This window comes from Zingiber officinale, chromosome 2B, assembly GCF_018446385.1.
Source record: "Zingiber officinale cultivar Zhangliang chromosome 2B, Zo_v1.1, whole genome shotgun sequence".
In the NCBI taxonomy this organism is placed as follows: domain Eukaryota; kingdom Viridiplantae; phylum Streptophyta; class Magnoliopsida; order Zingiberales; family Zingiberaceae; genus Zingiber; species Zingiber officinale.
In genome coordinates this window covers 92,333,528-92,354,562 of record NC_055989.1, presented here as the reverse complement: position 1 = coordinate 92,354,562, position 21,035 = coordinate 92,333,528, and the positions used below count along the sequence as shown (strand labels likewise).

The 21,035-nt window shown below is 33.6% G+C and overlaps 1 long non-coding RNA gene across 1 annotated transcript; it reads right to left on the bottom strand.

Annotated features, from left to right (window-relative positions):
* Positions 1-14,678: 14,678 nt before the first annotated feature.
* Positions 14,679-21,018, bottom strand: LOC122046372. The gene is made up of 4 exons (XR_006130264.1): positions 20,841-21,018; positions 18,844-18,961; positions 16,917-17,017; positions 14,679-14,808 (listed from the first exon to the last, which is right to left on the bottom strand). It is a non-coding gene; the product is annotated as an uncharacterized LOC122046372 (long non-coding RNA).
* Positions 21,019-21,035: the final 17 nt, after the last annotated feature.

The window sequence follows — 21,035 nt, the reverse complement described above, 5'->3', positions numbered from 1 at the left end:
ATCAGTAAAAAAGGACTATAAAGATGATTCCACTTATCAGATGTTAAAGAAATGTCAATCATAATAGTAATCATCCTTAGTCATTTGATAGTCGATTATAAACTTACCTTTAATTTACCTTTCTTCGTATAATTATGGAGATAAATTTTAAGAAGTATTTGAGACGAGCATAATTATCTTTACCATAATAATAGATAAAATTACAGTTGATTTGATGTAATGATGTAATGGTAAAAAATAGAGAGCATTCTTAAATATTCATAGATTAATTTTTATAAAAAATATATTTATGATGATTGAAGTATTGATAATCCTGATGTTGGAATGTATACAAAAAGAGATGTATTTATCCAAAGAGATGTCTCCGAAGACCATCAAAAGAGATAGAAGAAATAAAGGCAGTTCCTTATGTTCAGTTGTAGAAAGTCTAATGTATGATATGTTATGCACGAGACCGGATATCTGTTTTGTTGTGAGCATGGTTAGCAGATATCAAAGTAATCCAGGACAGGGGCATTGGATTGTCGTAAAGCATATATTAAAGTACTTGAGAAGAACTATAGATTATATGTCGGTTTACCAAGTAGATGATTTGCCCCCTGTGGGTTACACGGATTCTGACTTCCAATCAGATAGGGACAAAAGTAAATCAACATCAGGGTTTTGTGTTTATTTTAGGAAGTGGAGCCATAACTATGGAGGAGTGTTAAGCATAGATGCTTTTTCAGACTCCACCATGGAAGAAAAGTACGTGGCAGCCTCAGAGGCAGCCATAGAAGCAGAATGACTCAATAACTTCATGATGGACTTAGATGTGATTCCTGGTTTGCCCAAAATTATTTGGTGCAGTAGCAAACTCGAAGGAACCATGAGCCCATAAGGCAAGTAAACACATAGAGCGCAAGTACCACCAAATATAAAACATCGTATAAACGAGGACAAGTTGTTGTCACATAGATTGCATCAGATGATAACCTGGAAGATCCTTTTACTAAGGGTCGTAAGGCAAGAGCTTTTGATGGGCATATTAAGGGGGTTGGGAATAAGATGTATGGCAGGCCATAAGGCAGCATAATCTTTTAGTATAAGTGGGAGATTGTTGGAATGTATACTAAAAGTCTATCTTTTTGTATAAATATTTATCTAGAAATAAAAATCACATTGGTCAAATGTCTACATTTATGCTAAGTGTAGTTGTCCATTTAATTTATATTGTAGATAACATGGTGTGAGGAGACACATAGAAGATTATGTTATCAGATCCTTATAAATTATAAATAATAGCTCACAACCAAGATGGAATGGACAAACCATTGGAGTGGTTGTAGTGTAATTTGGTATTAGTTTATCTAGACTATAAAATTACACTAGTACACTATGAGTGTATTGAGCAGGATCATCTGAGGTAATTTCTTTTTTATACTGACTATATAAGAGAACAAAACATTTGTTATTATGGATGTGCATGCTCTTAATCATGATATAATAACAAGCACGTATATTTAATATTTATTTCTTTGATTTATCAAAGGGTGCGATTTAGCTTGTTAAATCAATGAGCCCGATAAGTTGGGAAATGATATTATTTATATGGTGTGTTGTTGATTATAAAATGAAACTGTGTCCTAGTAATCTAGGTTGATGATGCCCCCTTGAGGAACTCATAAGGATTGTCGTGTAAACCCTGTAGGTGGACCTAGTCCGGCATGACAATGAAGTTGAGTAGTACTACTCTTGGAGCTAGATATTAATTAAGTGAGTTGTCAGTAACTCATTTAATTAGTGGACATTCTATATCTTAAACACAGGGAGATTAATGGACTCATAATAAGAACGAGCTCATAATGTAATTTGGGATTGATGCGGTAGTTCAATAATAACTCTTTAGTGGTATGAGTTATTATTGATGAACTTGAGTTGGGTGTTCGCGGCGAACACAGGAAGCTCAAGCTCATAGAGAGACCAAAACCAATTTCTCCTCTCGGTCTCTGTTGTAGCCTCTATAAACCTTGTATCCACTAAGTCCACTTCTTATCCAAGTAATGAGCCGGACACAACCTTGCTTGGAGCAAGGGGGCCGACCAAGCAATGGATTAGAGCTCAAATAGTGGTCGGTCAAGACATGCTTCGTGACCAAGCATGGGGCCGGCCATAGGAATAGGATTAAAGGAGATTTTAATTTTTGTTAAAATCTTTCCTTTTGGAGAAATTCATGAAGGGATTTAAAAGAGAAATTTTAATTTTAAAAATTTCCTTTTATAGTCATCCTCATGGTTTTAAAAAGAGAGTTTTAGATTTTAAAATCTTTTCTTTTATAGCTATCTACAAAAGATTAAAGAGAGATTTTAATAATCTTTCCTTATTTGTAGTTGTATATAATGCTTAAAAGAAATATTTTAATTTTTGATAAAACTTTCCTTTTATGTAACCATGATTTAAAAGGAGAAGTGTTAATTAATATTTCATTTTTTGTAGTTGTCTATATGTTTTAAAGAGAGAGATTAATTTTAAAACTTTCTTTATTGTCATGTACAATAGGAAATTTAAAAAGAGAGATTTTAATTGTTATTAAAATTTTCTCTTTTAAAGGGAGGCCACAAATAAGGAAGTTTTAATTATGTTTAAAACTTTCCTCTTTGTAAACATCATGGTTTAAAAGGAAGCTTTAATTTTTGTTGTAATTTTTTTTCCTTTTTAGCATACCATAATGTGGTCGGACATAAGACGATTAAAAGGAAGTTTTAATTAAACTTTCCTTTTTTTTGCCATGACCAAGGATTATAAAAAAGAGGTATAGGGTGCCTCGTGAGATTAATCTCTAATCAATTGATCTCTCTAAGTTCCCTCTCATTTAATCTTTTGGTGGTCGACCATCCCTCTATAGTTTCTCCTTGCTTGTTCTCCTTAGGGCCGGTTCCTATCTCTAGCTTGTTTTCTTCATCTTGCTTGGTGGCCGAAACCTAGCTTGGAGGGGAAGACCTATAAGGGTTGGCGACACACTTGGAGAAGAAGGAGAAGAGAAGGAAGTTTCCTATTTTGGCATCCCTTAATGGCTCAAGAGTCTTGGAGAAGAAGAAGTGGTCCTGGTGGAATTTATCTTGGTAGATCATCGCCCATACGACGTCCAAGAGAAGAAGAGGAATATAATAGAAGATCAAGAGGTTTTTGTTTATAAAGAAATGTATAACTAGTTGTCTTATTCCACATCATGCTAGTTTTTCTTTGTATGAATTTTGAATTACCAAACACAAGAGACTAACGATTCTAGGCAATCGAATTTATATTTCGATTTTGTGTTTCTTTTGTTTTTCGATCTTGTGATTCGATTGTTATTTGTGGTTAAACCTAGGGTTACTGTAAGGAGATTAAATATTGAATTTCGTTGAAAGGCTTTGTCTAGGAAGTGGTGGATCATCCCATACCCAAGAAGGTCTAGTGCCTCGCCATGTTTAACCTGGAAGCCGATCTTCGAAATAAATATTTAATCAACTTTGTGACATGGGTGGATTTGGATTAATAATGTTAAGCATCATTTGCGATCCAAGTCTAAACCTCTAAGAACAGATAAGTTGAATTTGGAATCAATAATGTTAAGTTCTGTTTGCGATTCCAAATTTAATTTCTAAAGAACACAATAAGTTGTTAGGAAAGGTTCAGGACTTGTACAAAATTTTTGTACAGGGGAACCAGTACGATATTCCGAGTAGCAACCAACAATTGGTATCAGAGCTAGGATATTGCCTTTGTGTGTTTGGTTTTTTAGTTTAATTATGCACATGTCATACATATTTTAGGCAGGATAATAGTAGGATATGCAAATAGATTAACTTTGTGGTTGCAGGCATCCTAGATCCAACTATTATGGCCCTAATGTGATTGTGTGTGATTGGACCCTCGGACATGTCGAGGGCATTTTATGTGTGTGCATGATTGTATGTATTACATACAGCAGGAGCTGTATTAGTTTTAAGATTTTATATTTTTGTTTCGATCTAGATTACATGTACATTCCCTCGTGGAATATAGAATTGATAAATGTAAAATTCTATTTTTTTCGCGGATCGTATTCTTGCGAGGCGTGATACTATTTGAGGACCAGAGGCGCAGCGGAATAAGAAGCAAGATAGATGCGACGACTAGACCCGATTGCCATGGCTAAAGATGACAGCAGCTAGGGTCGGTAGCACACGGAGGGCAGTGATGGAAGAGGCCATAATAATTGGAAAATTATTTTTCCATATTTATTGCTTTTATTTGATGTGATGTGTGTGTGTGCATGTTAAAATCCTCATCTTAAATAACTAAGTAAGAGAGGGATTTATAAATAAATTCCACGGTCTCCATTACTAGTTTGAAAGTGATGCAAACAAACTTGCGTGTTGGCTCTGAGTGCCTTCCTTCACAACGGATGAGTTTATTTGCGGGTCACTAGATCAAACTTCCTTTTATGGATGATTATAGGAAATTATTTAGGAGTGTGTGATCTTCTCCAACTGAAGGGGCACAATCCGATTTAATGGACTAAGTATCATGTAATGGTATACACTTAGATGCATTTAATAGTATCCTCCCCAACGGAGTTACTGCTATTTTTGCGTGACCAAAGGAAAACCAACTATTAATTTGTCATAAAGTTAGGTAAAACCCCCTTTTCAAATCTTTGAATTTGTAGACGTCCACACTAACGTGGCATACGAAATTCATGGTGTTTGAGATAATTTTATTTGTCATAAAGTTAGGTTGACAAAATAAAATTAATGGGTAAAACTTCCTCTTACAAATAATTGAATTTGTATACGTCCACACTAACATGACATACAAAATTCATGGTGTTTGAGGTAATTTAAGGTTGACAAGATAATTAATGGGTAAGGCCCTCCTCTTACAAATGTTTGAATTTGTATACGTCCACACTAACGTGGCATACAAAATTCACGGTGTTTGAGGTGTTGGTGAATTTAAATGATATTGTTTTGAGAAATGAATATTATTTTAAATTCTAAAGTTTTGACCAAATATTTAATCGAAGATATACCAACTATTAATTTTATTTGTCATAAAGACAGGTTGACAAGATAATAAAATTAATGGATAAAATCTCCTCTTACAAATATTTGAATTTGTATACGTCCACATTAATGTGGCATACAAAATTCACGAGGATTTTGAGGTGTCGGTCTTGACCAAGTATTTTTGTGATTCTTAGGATTTCAGATATTTTTCAATTCCCTAGCTGTTATACTATATAATAGACTTAGTAGTCCCAATTATAATGATTGAAAACAAAACTTGAACACTAAGGTGGACTGCCCTCTCAGAACTGAGAACAATAAAAGTATATTTTATTCATTAGTTGTTGAAACATATTTAGTGGTGTTATCTACCGGTACTTGGTGTGTAGATACGGGAGCCACTGATCATGTCTACAATTCATTACAGGGGTTCCAGGAAACCCGATAACTATATGAAAGGGAAATCACCATCTACATGGGCACTGCTGCAAAAGTAGCAGTTGTTGCAGTGGGAGATGTTTATCCTATGATAGGAATAAAACATGAATTTTGAGAAATTATCTTTACGTACCAAGTTTTAGAAAGAACTTGATTTCAGTTTCTAAACTATTCAAAGAACTTAATATTCTGTCTCATTTGATAACAAAGTTGTTATCAAGAAAAATAGGGAAGTTATCTGTTCTGGTACGTTGGTTGACAATTTATATATTCTAAATCCAATAACTCTCACGATGCAACAAATGAAAATTAATAACACATCTTCTAACTCTAATAAGAGAAAGCAACCTTCGGAAATGAACCAATCATATCTTTGGCATCTAAGGCTAGGTCATATTAACTTGAGTAGGATTCAAAGTCAATGAACTTTTGGGTTCATTGGTGGTGGAAAACTTTTCAACCTGCGAGTCTTACTTGGAAGGAAAAATGACCAAGAGCCCTTTTAAGACTAAGGGGTATAGAGTCAAAGATGTGTTGAAATTATTCTGATTTGTGTGGACCTATGACAATCCAAACAAGAGGTAGTTTCGAATATTTTGTCTCTTTTATGGACGACTATTCGAGATACAGGTACATTTACTTGATGCACCGTAAGTCTGAGTGCTTTAATAAGTTCAAAGAGTACAAGGCTGATGTGGAGAAACGTCATGGTAAAAGTATCAAGACACTACGGTCTGATCGTAGTGGCGAGTACCTCTTAGGAGAGTTTAGGAGTTACTTATCAGAGGTTGGGATTCAATCCCAATTGTCTGCACCTGGTACACCCCAACAGAATGGTGTGGTAGAACGAAGGAATATGACTCTTATGAAAATGGTTAAATCGATAATGAGTTATTCAGAATTATCAAATTCATTTTGGGATATACTTTGGAAACGACTATGAACATAGTACCTTCAAAGTCAGAACCCTCTACTCCCATAGAATTGTAGAATGAGCGTAAGCCTAGTCTAAAGCATATTCAGATTTGGGGTAGTCCAGCACATGTGTTGAAAGGAGACACTGATAAGTTGGAACAGGAGTTCATTTGTTTGTGGGTTATCCTAGAGAAACGAAAGGAGGTTTATAGTCCTAAAAATCAAAAGGTCATTGTTAGCACCAATGCCCAATTTTTAGAAGATGACTATGTTATGAACCAAAAGTTCATAAGTAAAATTGTTCTTAAGGAAATAATAAAGGACACGTTTAATCTAATACCAACTGTACAAGATGAGATATCACAAGAAACTGTAACACGTGTCACAAATGATGCACAATTATAGACAGTACCTCGTCGTAGTGGGAGGGTTGTTAGGCAAACTGAAAGATTCATGTTTTGGGAGAGTCTTTGGACTTGATTCCTGGTGAACATGAAACTGATCCCCGGACATATGACGAAGCTCTCCAAGATAAAGATGCAACACCTTGGCAAAGAACAATGAATTCAGAAATAGAATCTATGTCTGGGAGCTAGTAGAACCGTCAAATAATGTAAAAGCTATTGGATGTAAATGGATCTACAAAAGGAAAAGAGGGATAGACGGGAAGGTGGAAACCTTCAAAGCAAAGCTTATTGCGAAGGGGTATACTCAGAAAGAAGGAATCGATTATGAGGAAACCTTTTCGTCAGTAGCTATGCTTAAATCTATCCGGATACTCTTATCTATTGCTACTCATATGGATTATGAGGTTTGGCAAATGAATGTCAAGACAACTTTCATTAACAGAAGTCTTGAAGAAAATATCCATATGAAGCAACCAGAGGCTTTCATTGAAAAAGGCAAAGAGCATCTAGTGTGCAAGCTAAATCGATCTACTTATGGATTGAAGCAAGCTTCAAGGTCTTGAAACATCCAATTGTAATCCAGTCTTATGAATTTATTCAGTGTCCGGATGAGTCTTGTGTATACAACAAGTGTGATGAAAACGTGGTGGTACTTCTTATACTATACGTAGATGACATTTTTGATAGTTGGAAACAATATCAAAGTGTTGTTAGAAGTAAGGGTATGGTTGTCCAAGCAATTCGATATGAAGGACTTGAGAGAATGCGTACATATTCTCAGGATCAAAGTAATAAGGGATAGCAAGAAAAGAATATTGTGCTTATCCTAAGTTTTATATATCGATACGATCCTAGCTCGTTTTAGCATGCAACACTCCAAGAAAGGTTTTCTACCTTTTAGGCATGGAGTATCTTTATTTAAAGAGATGTCTTCGAAGACATCAAAAGAGATAGAAGAAATGAAGGTAGTTCCTTATGCTTCAGCTGTAGAAAGTCTAATGTATGCTATGTTATACACGAGACCGGATATCTGTTTTACCGTGGACATGGTTAGCAGATATCAACGTAATCCAGGATAGGGACATTGGATTGCTGTAAAACATATATTAAAGTATTTAAGAAGGACTAGAGATTATATGTCGGTTTACTAAGTAGATGATTTGCTCCCTGTGGGTTACACGGATTCTTACTTCCAATCAGATAGGGGCAATAGTAAGTCAACCTCAGGGTTTTGTGTTTACTTCAGGAAGTGGAGCCATAACTATGGGGGAGTGTTAAGCATAGATGTTTTTTCAGACTCCACCATGGAAGAAAAGTAGGTGGCAGCCTCAGAGGCAGCCATAGAAGCGAAATCACTCAGTAACTTCATGATGGACTTAGATGTGATTTCTGGTTTAAACAAAATTATTTGGTGCAGTAGTAAACTCGAAGGAACCATGAGCCCATAAGGTAAGTAAACACATAGAGTGCAAGTACCACCTAATATGAAACATTGTATAAACAAGGAGAAGTTGTTGTTGTTAGAGTATATACTAAAAGCCTAGCTTTTGGTATAAACATTAATCTAGAAATAAGAATCGCATTGGTCAAATGTCTACATTTATGATAAATGTAGTTGCTCAATTAATTTATATTGTAGATAACATGGTGTGTGGTGTCACATACAGAAGATCATGTTATCGGTTCCTTATAAATTATAAACAGTAGCTCACGACCAAGATGGAAAGGAACAAACCATTGGAAGGTCGTAGTGTAATTAGGTATTAGTTTATCTTAACTATATGATTACACTAGTACACTTAGAGTGTATTGAGTAGGACCATTTGAGGTCGTTCCTTTTATACTGACTTTATAAAAGAATAAAGACCTCAGTTATTATGGAAGTGTGTGCTCTTAATCCTAATATAATAACAAGCATATATATTTGATATTTATTTCTTTAATTTATCAATGGGTGAGATTTAGTTCGATAAATCAATAAACCCGATAAGTTGAGAAATGGTATCACTTATAGTGTGTGTTGTTGATTATAGAAGGAAACTGTGTCCTAGAGATACTAGGTTGATAATGTCCTCAAGAGAAGCTCATAAGGATTGTCATGTTAAACCCTGCAGGTGGACTTAGTCCGACATGATAATAAGGTTGAGTGGTACTACACTTGGACTTAGATATTAATTAAATGAGTTGTCAGTAACTCACTTAATTAGTGGACATTCGATATCTTAAACACAGGGAGACTAACACGCTCATAATAAGAAGGAGCCCAAAATGTAATTTGGGATTGGTGCGGTAGTTCAATAATAGTTCTTTAGTGGAATGAATTATTATTGATGAAATTAAGTTGTGTGTTCGGGGCGAACACGGGATGCTTAATTTCATCGGGAGACCAAAACCAATTCCTCCTCTCGGTCCCTATCGTAGCCTCTAGTATATAGAGATTTATACCCACCGCATACCCACCTTCTTACCCATCCAATGGGGCCGACCAAGCTAGCTTGGAACCCAAGCTAGGGCCGGCCAAGATCAAGTGGATGAGTCATAGTTGGTGCCAAAGCTTGGGTCCTAAGCTTAGGTGGCCGGCCACTAGAATATTAAAAAGGATTTTTATTAAAATTATTTCTTATGTGGATATCATGATTTTAAAGAGAGTTTAAAAAATTCCTTTTATAACTTTCTACAAAAGATTAAGAGAAGAGATTAATCTCTTTCCTTATTTGTAGTTTAAAAGGATGGTTTTAATTTTTGGTAAAAACTTTCCTTATTTGTAAATCATCTACATGTTTAAAAGAGAGTTTAAAATTTGAAATCTTTCCTTATTTGTTGATTAAAGGAGGATTTTAAATTTTAAGAAAACTTTCCTTTTTAACCATGTTCATGATTTAAAAGAAAGTTTAAAAATTAATAATTCTCTTTTATTAGTTTCTACAAAAGATTGAGAAAAGATTTGATATCTTTCCTTATTTGTAGATTAAAAGAGATTTTAATTTTAGAGATAACTTTCTTTTATCCACATGTTTAAAAGAAAGATTTTAATTTATTAAATTTCCTTTTTATAAACCAATCATGAAGGGATTAAATTATTGGAGAAATTTTATAAATTTCTGGAGACAAATTAGGAAGTTTTAATTAATTAAAACTCTCCTTGTTTGTAGCTTTGGTGTGGCCGGCCATGTAAATTGAGAAAAGGAAAATTGTTTTAATTAAATAAATTTTTCCTTTTCATGGCAAAAGAATTAAGGAAGTTTTTAATTAAATTTCCTTATTTGCCAAGACCAAGGATTATAAAAGAGGGGGTAGAGAAGGCTTCATGGTGAACAACCTCTATTATTTCTCTCCCTCTTTTCCTTGGTGTTGTGGCCGGCCAACCTCTCTTCCTCTCTTCCTCTCTTCCTCTTGGTGGTGGCCGAACCTTCTCTATTTGCTTGGAGCTCTTGTGGTGGCCAGATACTACTTGGAGAAGAAGAAGAAGAAGGAGAGAAAGCTTGTATCCCTTGGAGCTTCATCTGGTGAAGCTTCCTTGTTGTGGCCGAAACTGAAAGAAGGAGAAGAAGGTGCTTTGGTGGATTCTCATCTCGGAAGATCGTTGCCCACACAACGTCCGAGGTTAGAAGAGGAATACGGTAGAAGATCAAGAGGTCTTTCTAAAAGGTATAACTAGTATTTTTTCTTTCCGCATCATACTAGTTATTTTTGGAAATAATATCAAATACAAGAGGCTTACGATTCTAGTATTTCGAATATGTTTTTCGAAGTTGTGTTCTTTTGTTTTATTTTTCCTTGTGATTTGATTGTTCTTTTCGGTTAACCTAAAGTTATTTTAGGAAATTAAATATTAGATTTCTATAAAAGGTTTTGTCTAGTCGGTGGTGGTTGCTCCCATATCTAAGAAGGTCATGTGCCTCGCCACGTCAGTACTGGGAACCAATTATGGAAATTAATATTTAATGGAATTAATAACTTAAGGTGATTTGGGTCGAACGTGTTAAGTTCCGCAGGAGATCCAAGTCAAAACCTAAAAGAACAAATAGATTAAGTTTTGGATCAAACGTGTTAAGTTCCGCAGGCGATCCAAAATTTAATTTAAAAGAACACATGGTAGCTAGGAAAAGGTTCAGACCTTTGTACAAAATTTTTGTACAGTGGAACCTCTAGGCTTTCCGAGTAGCAACCAACAGTTGTCACATAGATTGCATCAGATGATAACCTGAAAGATCCTTTCACTAAGGGATGTAAGGCAAGAGCTTTTGATGGGCATGTTGAGAGGTTGGGAATAAGATGTATGGCAGGCCATAAGGCAGCATAGTCTTTTAATATAAGTGGGAGATTGTTGGAATGTATACTAAAAGCCTAACTTTTTGTATAAATATTTATCTAGAAATAAAAATCACATTGGTCAAATGTTTACATTTATGCTAAGTGTAGTTGTCCATTTAATTTATATTGTAGATAACATTGTGTGAGGGGACACATAGAAGATCATGTTATCAGATCCTTATAAATTATAAATAGTAGCTCACAACCAAGATGGAATGGACAACCCATTAGAGTGATTGTAGTGTAATTTAATATTAGTTTATCTAGACTATAAAATTACACTAGTACACTATGAGTGTATTGAGCAAGATCATCTGAGGTAATTTCTTTTTTATACTGACTATATAAGAGAACAAAACCTCTGTTATTATGGACGTGCATGCTCTTAATCATGATATAATAACAAGCACATATATTTAATATTTATTTCTTTAATTTATCAAAGGATGTGATTTAGCTTGTTAAATCAATAGGCCCGATAAGTTAGAAAATGATATTATTTATATGGTGTGTTGTTGATTATAAAATGAAACTGTGTCCTAGTAATCTAGGTTGATGATGCCCCCTTGAGGAGCTCATAAGGATTGTCATGTAAACCCTACAGGTGGACCTAGTCCGACATGATAATGAAGTTGAGTAGTACTACTCTTGGAGCTAGATATTAATTAAGTGAATTGTCAGTAACTCATTTAATTATTGAGCATTCTATATCTTAAACACAGAGAGATTAATGCACTCATAATAAGAAGAAGCCCATAATGTAATTTGGGATTGGTGCGGTAGTTCAATAATAACTCTTTAGTGGTATGAGTTATTATTGATGAACTTGAGTTGGGTGTTCGGGGCGAACACAGGAAGCTCAAGCTCATCGGGAGACCAAAATCAATTTCTCCTATCGGTCCCTGTTGTAGCCTCTATAAACCTTGTATCCACTAAGTCCACTTCTTATCCAAGTAATGGGTCGGACACAACCTTACTTGGAGCAAGGGGGTCGACCATGATGGATCGAAAAGAATTTAGATATCTCCACAATGGTATGATACTGTCCACTTTGGGTCTAAACCCTCATGGTTTTGCTCTTGGGCTCTACCCAAAAGGCCTCATTACAATGGAGATATCTTTCTCTTATAAACCCATGATCTTTTCCATGTGTTTTCAATGTGGGACTATGTTTGCAACCTTACAACCCCAACAATCCCCCCTCAAACAAAGGACCACAGGCTTCCCACGTCCGATCCTCGACCCACCAGGACTTCCTGCCCCTCGGTCCACCCGACCTACTAGGACTTTCTTACCTAGCTGCAACTAGGACTTCCTGCCTGGTGTCTGGTCCTCTTGATCTGAACATAGGAGCCCCTACTTTCTTTGTTCGAGGTTAATATTGTATCCAAATGGCTCAATCAGACCATAGCTCTTGTGCACAGTCGGTGGTTAAACCTTCTGGCAGTCCGGGCTCTGATACCAATTGATGGATCGAAAAGAATTTAGATATCTCCACAATGGTATGATATTGTCCACTTTGGGCCTAAACCCTCATGGTTTTGCTCTTGGGCTCTACCCAAAAGGCCTCATGCCAATGGAGATATCTTTCTCTTATAAACCCATGATCTTTTCCATGTGTTTTCAATGTGGGACTATGTTTGCAACCTTGCAACCCCAACAGACCAAGCAATGGCTTAGAGCTCAAATAGTGGCCGGCCAAGCCATGCTTGGTGACCAAGCATGGGGCCGACCATAGGAATAGGATTAAAGGAGATTTTAATTTTTGTTAAAATCTTTCCTTTTGGAGCAATTCATGAAGGGATTTAAAAGAGAAATTTTAATTTTAAAAATTTCCTTTTATAGTCATCCTTATGGTTTTAAAAAGAAAGTTTTATATTTTAAAATCTTTCCTTTTATAGCTATCTACAAAAGATTAAAGAGAAATTTTAATAATCTTTCCTTATTTGTAGTTGTCTATAATGTTTAAAAGAAATATTTTAATTTTTGATAAAACTTTCCTTTTATGTAACCATGATTTAAAAGGAGAAGTGTTAATTAATATTTCCTTTTTTTTAGTTGTCTATATGTTTTAAAAGAGAGAGATTAATTTTAAATCTTTCCTTTATTACCATGCACAATAGGAAATTTAAAAAGAGATATTTTAATTGTTATTAAAATTTTCTCTTTTAAATGGAGGTCACAAATAAGGAAGTTTTAATTATGTTTAAAACTTTCCTTTTTGTAAACATCATGGTTTAAAAGGAAGCTTTAATTTTTGTTGTAAAATTTTTTCCTTTTTAGCATACCATATTGTGGCCGGCCATAAGACGATTTAAAGGAAGTTTTAATTAAACTTTTCTTTTTTTGTCATGACCAAGGATTATAAAAGAGAGGTATAGGGTGCCTCGTGAGATTAATCTCTAATGAATTGATCTCTCTAAGTTCCCTCTCTTTTAATCTTTTGGTGGTCGGCCATCCCTCTATAGTTTCTCCTTGCTTGTTCTCCTTAGGGTCGGTTCCTATCTCTAGCTTGTTTTCTTCATCTTGCTTGGTGGCTGAAACCTAGCTTGGAGGGGAAGACCTATAAGGGTCGGCGACACACTTGGAGAAGAAGGAGAAGAGAAGGAAGTTTCCTATTTTGGCATCGCTTAATGGCTCAAGAGTCTTGGAGAAGAAGAAGTGGTCCCAATGGAATTTATCTTGGTAGATCGTCGCCCACACGACGTCCAAGAGAATGAGAGAAATACAATAGAAGATCAAGAGATTTTTGTTTACAAAGAAAGGCATAACTAGTTGTCTTATTCCACATCATGTTAGTTTTTCTTTGTATGGATTTTGAATTACCAAACACAAGAGGCTAACGATTCTAGGCAATCGAATTTATATTTCGATTTTATGTTTCTTTTGTTTTTCGATCTTGTGATTCGATTGTTATTTGTGGTTAAACCTAGGGTTACTGTAAGGAGATTAAATATTGAATTTCGTTGAAAGGCTTTATCTAGGAAGTGGTGGATGATCCCATACCGAAGAAGGCCTAGTGTCTCGTCATGTTTAACCTGGAAACCGATCTTCGAAATAAATATTTAATCAACTTTGTGACATGGGTGGATTTGGATTAATAATGTTAAACATCGTTTGCGATCTAAGTCTAAACATCTAAGAACAGATAAGTTAAATTTGGAATCAATAATGTTAAGTTCGGTTTACGATTCCAAATTTAATTTCTAAATAACACAATAGGTTGTTAGCAAAAATTTTGGACTTGTACAAAATTTTTATACAGAGAAATCAGTACGATATTTCGAGTAACAATCAACACTTAAATCATTGTGCCAAGAACTATCCCACTTTTTAAATTTATTTGATAAATAAAATATGAAATTGAGATGTCCATCTGTTCTAAATGAGAGTTGTCCATCTCGGAGTTAGTTAATTCATAAGAATTGAATATCGGCTGGCCAGATTCTGGAAAAAGGAAAAATTACTGTTTTAAAAAAATGATACAGTGCTAACTGGTCAAACATGAGATGGTGAGTACGAGACGATATCATGTGAGCTTTGTGCGAGAAAATGGATCGCACGCTATTATTCGGCTAGTCGAATAAAAATACCTACTCCAATTAAATACGTGTACAGCGACAAATGATTGGATTCAATATACAGATATCAATGCGACGATAGCGACAACGACGGTGACAGCCACGACGCCGACGATCTCGTTATATTTAATTTAGGAAGAGCTGCAGTTAAAATCAAATCAAATCAATCCAATCAAATTATTGAAATCCTAGTAATTATATTTTTTTTTAAACAATTGAACTGATAGAATATTACCATCAGAATTAAATAAATTAAACTTACACAAAATTAAAAAAATATGAATCAAATAATGCTGAATTTAAGATGATTGATTACTTATGGTGAATGATTTAGTCTCATTTTAAAAAAAAATCTTATAAATACATTATAATAGGAGATAATACTGATCAAACAATAATATTAAATGGTTAGAATCTAATTCTAATATACTTTATAAATCATTATTAAAAATATTTTAATAATATCATCTCTATATATTAATTACATATATATTACAATTACTAATTATAAGATCATATAGTAATATTAATTTTAAGATTTAAAAATCAACGTTTTTATTAATATTTAAAATGCAATATCATAATAATTGTGTCCTTTAAAATTCAACATTAAATGATGCTGTTCTTTACTAGGATACCTGAAAGAAGTAAAATTTTAAACTAAATATCCTTTAGAAAATCTAAAATTAAACACCTTTTAAAAATTCTAAAATCATAAATGCGCTCTTTTAACCTTTTGGTCGATTGCTATTTTTTATTCAATTTCTATTTGTAAACTGTTTACATTTTTGGTTGCATGAGGAGAAGTTGTGAATGGGTCAGCTCGGGAGAAGTCGTGAAGAAGAGACGGGCGAAGTGAGAAATTGAAAAATGAAAGTAAACGAGACGAGTGACTCAATAACTCGACTCTCGAGAAGAAGATTGGACGGAGGAAGATCGGACACGTGAAGCGGGAGCAGAGTACTAATAACTACAGCATTTGGGAGAAGCAGATGAAGCGGTCCTGTTTCTTTTTCTTTTCTTTTGATGCCTTGACTCCAATCTTTAATTGCTAGGGTTGGGAGGTGGAGCTGATGGTGGTCCATCATACTATTTCACGGACTCCAAAATGTATGTTCCTCTGTCAAATATTGCTTTATCTTAACTTCTAGGGATGCGACTTCCGTGATAATAAGTAAATAAAATTTATTTATAAATTAATTGAGTCAAATTAAAGGTCAATTATCTTAAAATTTTCATACAGAGGTTCTATTTTTACTGTCAGTGAGAGAATATTTATTTCAACTCTTTAATCTATATCAATTCATTTTAATTACTACTTGTGCACATATTTTAAATGACTCTTATAAAATATAGATATAAAAAGTTTAAAATGATGTATTATTCGTCCAAAATAAAATATAATTCCTCTTAAATTTAGTACCATTTAAACTCAAATTTAGTACACTACCTATCACACAATTTTTAGGTACATGGTAAAATATAGGTACAAGAAGTCCATAATGAGGTATAACTCCTAAATTCAACATCATTTATGTGCACATATGTTTTAGGTACACGACAAAATATAGGTATAAAAAGTTCATAATAAAGTATAATTCCTCTTAAATTTAGTATCATTTAAACTAAAATCTAATATATTTTCTATCAAATTGAACATTATCTATAATAAATCGATTAACATCATCTATATGTATAAATATATGGGCATTGCTAAATGGCCAATTTGGCCAGCCAAAATATATACATGCATGCATATACATGGGCATTTTAGTAATATCATATGTATATATTAATTACATGCATGTATTATAATTGGGAAGATAGAGATTTCTAGCATGGTCAGATTCTGGCCAATAAGATTTACTATATATATATATATATAGGCACATAATCAATTTTATTATGTACAAAATATTTAAAATTAAGTATATATGCAGTTTTATTAGGTACTATATTGATGAGAGTTTTATTGTTGAACATGGTTTACGAACTTTATTTATGAATATTGTTTGTGAATAATTTACAATCCTTGTTCATGAATATTAACGAGCTGAACACATATATATTTAAACTTGTTCATTTAGTTTATCAAAATATTAAGCTTGTTTATTTAATTGACTTTGTGTATTCAATGAATGTAAATTAGTTCTTATCAAGTCGCATATCAAACTTGTTTATGAACGTTTGATTCAGTTCTAATGACAACGTATGAAGAAGAAAGGAGGATATAAGAAGAGGGAGCTTACCTTTTATTACTTCTTCTTTTCATTGTATTCCACCAAGTAGCACCTTGGAATTTTCTTCTTCCTTAGTTTGGCATGCCTCCGTCTTTCCAAGTAAACATAACCTAAGTGTTAGAGAAGATTAAGAATTTGTTCACTTGAAAAGGAAAGGGAGATGGATGAAAAGTGAAAAAAATGCATATATGAATAAAAGAAAGATCAAGGTTACTAAGAGCAAATAATAGAAAAAAAACCATAGACATTCATTAAAATTGGAATGAGTTAAAAAAAAAGTGGACCCTATCTAGTTCAATGTCAAATTTATTATACTTGATGAAGCAGTCGACTAAATCTTATCACATTTGAACAATGTATTTATCTAACTTGATCTTGATCGTCAAATACATCGTAGATCTAGACCGCATATTTGTCTGAGGCCTATAAATAGCCTCGATATGAAAACTTTCAAACTTACGAATACGATAATAAGCTTTAGATTCTTTCCCATGCGTGTTTCGAATGACTACTAGTCGTCAGGACATGAGGCTTTCGAGATGCAAGACCATCAATAAAGTTTGCGAGCTTAAATTCGTCTGTGTCTTCGTCTTCTTGGTGCTTCACTGAGGTAAGCCTTTGTTAACATTGAAAGAGGTTTTTTTTTATGGAAATGAATGTTAAGCAAGAACATAAGTGTGATGCTTTTTAAGCAGACAATAATGTTAAGCAGTCAAAGTGACAACTTCATCAATGCAAGAATCTCTATTCCATTTTTCCTGCTTTACCTTAGAAGAAGATAAAGGGTGATGAAAAAATTAAGCTAATATAAGACTAATCTCTCTCAATTCAAAGAATGAAAAGTCCACGGTGTGATATAGTGATAAAATACTCAGAAGAGCAATAAAAAGATCACAGTTCAAATATTCAAGAGGTTGAGTTTTGAGTGTACATAAATTCTACTTTAGATTTAGTCAGTAGTTGAATAATTGAACGAAGCCTAGATTTATGGATTGTAAAATCAATATACATAATAGAGTATTTGAAGGGAACAAGAGAGGACCTTTTCCACTTTACCGTACAAAAGTAAATTAATCTCTTGCTACTCATGAAATGGGTTCATAACTCGGTAAAATTAATTAGAAAGTTTGGTTAAATGATATAATGGTAGTAACATATGGTTACGTTCACTCCGACTCTTTTACAATTCGTCCCCAAATTATATAAAGAAAGATAAATCATAAAATCAACTTATGATAGATCATCAAATTGAATAAATTAGAAGGTTATAACAAGAATTCTAATGTGTCTCCAAGGATTCAAAGGTTCTTCACTAGTAGGACCATAATATTATTTTTTTTATTATTAATTTAGTTATTCAAATTAATTAATTTTAAAAGTGAATAATCTGACTCTATAAAAAAAATTTATTAACTATTGAAATAAATACAGCAATTTCCAGTTCAGCTATCAACATTCCAAATTTATTATTTCACTGAAAAAAAATCTATATAATTATACAGTAAATTTTATTGATCAAAATATGACCAACTAAAAATCTCTATCTTCCAATTATAATACATGCATGTAATTAATATATAAATATGATATTATTAAAATATTCTTATACATACATATATGTATTCTAGTTGATCAAATTTTAATCATTTAGTATTATCCTAAATTATAATAAATTATAATAAGAAGTTAAACCATGAATATTTGAGTATTTGAAAACTATTGAAGACTTTTAGCCCTGAGCATTTCTAAACCTAATTGTGAATGATGAAGAGTAGTGTCTAGCAAACCAAGGACTCTTTTGTAATAAGTATTCTGTGGATAAGGTGGCACGCATGCATGCATTTATTCATGACTGTGACTAATTAATGCTCATCCATCCGAGAGAGAAGAAGACAGTAAATAAATAATTGAGGAGACAGGAGGGAGCAGGACGGACCCACTTGGTGTCTGTTTGATAATAGTGCCATTGGTAGCCACGCCATGCAGGCCGGTCTTCCCATCACAGTCCTTGATTGTGGTCCTCCTCCCAACAGCAGCATCAAAATAGACAGAATCTAGGTGATAAAAAGACAAAATGGCTTCAAATCTCAAAAAAGTTACAGCGTTTCTTTGTTCAATAAGGCCTTCAATCACTTGTCATTTTCAACCCACAGTGAAGCTTATCGCATAGGGGAAAAATATTTCAATTCAGTGTAGTAGTTGTAGCGAGAACTTTGATGGAGTCAAAAAAAAAAAAAAAGCGGCACGCATGACACATGAGTAGAATTATTAAAGAGAAAAAGGTAGACAAGTTAGTCATGCAGCTAAATGTTTAATCAGAGTTAATCCAACCCTTAGATCAGAGTAATATTATAAAGAAACAGATTATTTCTACTTGGGAATGGAGAACACCAACATTCATCCTGACAACCTTCTTGTCAATGTAAAACAGGTCATTAGAGAAGTATAAACTAGCTGCATTGACGACCATCAAAGATAAGTTGATAGTTAAAAGTTCTTCATATGCCAAATAATGGAGATACTCATCCATAGTATAAAGGAATTTTTCATAAACTAACGGCATTGGCAATCATCAAAGATAAGTTTTTCATCCATAGAAGTGTCTAAGCCAAAGAACCGGTGACTGGACGATGCTACCAAGTACAAGAACATTATTTGTTGGATCTATAGCCATCGTTTGTTGGCTATTTACGGCTGCAAATGATTAGGAGTCGATTTCCTGCAGTGATTTAACTTTATTAATCTTGTATTTTCTGAGTTTTTTATTCCAATATGTTAGTGCCCCATGAATCGCATGCAACAGAATTTTCATCCAAAAAAAAAATAGAAAAAAAAGCTATTGTCAAGTTCGTGCTCTTGGCAACAACCAACATCTAGTTTGGTTGCAAATAGCTGATTACATGTTTAAGAGCAATCAGAAAATGCAGTAGATATTGAAACATATGCCGTTTCAAATTGTGAAATAAGGTTCTATTCTACTCGGCATCAATCAAAATCATGACAATCAAAGTAACTGAAAATGTAATGATGGGCCTCCACCAAGTTCTAAGGAAGAGATAAACTTAGTTTTCATGAAGCTATTTTCAGCAATCTCAATACCAATTGAAACTTCTAATATTTACAAGTCAAATTAATATTGATTGAAAATTTACTAATATAATATTAATACTTTACCAATTAAAAATTTTGTAATATTGATTAGTAATTTTAACATTGACTAAAATTATCTGTATAAATATCAATAATTTTAAAATATCAAATACCTAAGACATCTATATGTTCTTCATGAATACAAGATTTTACATTATAATTGTTTGCAGGTATATCGTATCCAATCAAAGTTAATAACTAACTAGTTCATGTTAATTAAACTAATGCATTTGCAAATATTGTATGTGCGCGCATGTAAAGATACAAATATAAAATCAAACATTTGGTAAGTTGTACATCCCTCTATACCGTGCCGATGATTCTGGACTGATTTCAAGACCCCCTTGTACATGCCTAGTCCACAAAGAATAATGAGCAGACATATATTTTACTTATTTAATGCCTAGTCAACTTAATTTTGTTTAATTAGTTTTGATTCCCACGGCGGGGATGCAATTTTAACTCCAGTTTGGCAATTTTGTTTCTAGCCGATATTAGATCCTCAAACGTTTCTAGTGCCAACTTAGATAAAATTGTTATCAAAATAACTCAATTGTTATTAAAAGATGCAACTTGAACCTATAGACACTACAAAGTAGAGTTTTCCAGAAAATCACATGAATACTAACAAACATGATTAGAGGTTCTATTTTATTTACTGGCATAAGGAACAGCAGAAAGCAAAGGTTGATACCGGCCTGTAGATTTATAGCTCTGTAAAATTAAATGAAGTTCCTTGGCAAGTGCAATAATTAAGAGGTTCTAGTAGGAATGGAAGTGCACCTGGACATTCTAAAATCATTATTGAACCTGGTTCTTGAGCTCCCTAGAAGGCATCTGGCTGCTTGTTTGACGGTGATGTTGTATAGGTGCTCACTATCAGAGATACTTTGCCTTTGTACTTGTGATGAGATCGAGGCTTGAGCATCTTAGCCTGGACCCAAATGAAAACATTGGCAAACGAACTAAATATCAGAA